We start from the raw sequence: 867 nt of genomic DNA, 5'->3' as shown, positions 1-867 counted from the left end.
ACTGGAACCTTCTAACCACGGATGCAAGTCTTAGAGGTTGGGGCGCAGTCACCGAAGGGGAAACCTTCCAAGAAAGGTGGTCAAGTCTGAAATCCGTTCTTCCAATCAACATTCTGGAACTAAGGGCCGTGTACAACGGTCTTCTACAAGCGGCACATTTTCTACAAGATAGGGCCATTCAGGTGCACTCTGAAAATGTAACGACGGTGGCCTACATAAACCGACAGGGCAGAATGAAGAGCAGAGCTGCAATGTCAGAGGTTAAAAGAATCCTCCCCTGGGCAGAAAGGGACACGTTGGCGCTGTCAGCAATATTCATTTCCGGGACTGGACAACTGGGAAGCGGACTTCCTCAGCAGACACAATCTCCATCCAGGAGAGTGGGGCTTCCATCCGTAGGTGTTCACGGAGGTGACAAATCTGTGGGGTGTACCTCAAATAGATATGATGGCCTCCCGTCTCAACTAGAGGTACTGTTCCAGCTTAAGAGGCCCATAAGCAGTGGCGGTGGACGCCCTGGTAACTCCGTGGGTGTTCCAGTCAGTGTACATGTTTCCTCCACTTCCACTCATTCCAAAGATTCTAAAACTCGTAAAGAGAACAAGAGTTCAGGCAATCCTCTTTGCTCTGGACTGGCCAAGAAGGGCTTGGTACGCGGATCTTCTGGATCTACTGCTGGAAGACCCGAGGCCTCTTCCTCTTCGGAAGGACCTTCTACAACAGGGACTGTTCACTTATCAAGACTTACCACGTCTACGTTTGATGGCATGGAGGTTGAACGCCAGATCTTAGCTCGGAAGGGCATTCTGAACAAGGTTATTCCTACCCTGATACAGGCTAGGAAAGGAGTAACGTCTAAACATTACC

This window comes from Pseudophryne corroboree, chromosome 3 (assembly GCF_028390025.1).
Source record: "Pseudophryne corroboree isolate aPseCor3 chromosome 3, aPseCor3.hap2, whole genome shotgun sequence".
In the NCBI taxonomy this organism is placed as follows: Eukaryota; Metazoa; Chordata; class Amphibia; order Anura; family Myobatrachidae; genus Pseudophryne; species Pseudophryne corroboree.
This window is presented reverse-complemented; position numbering follows the sequence as displayed.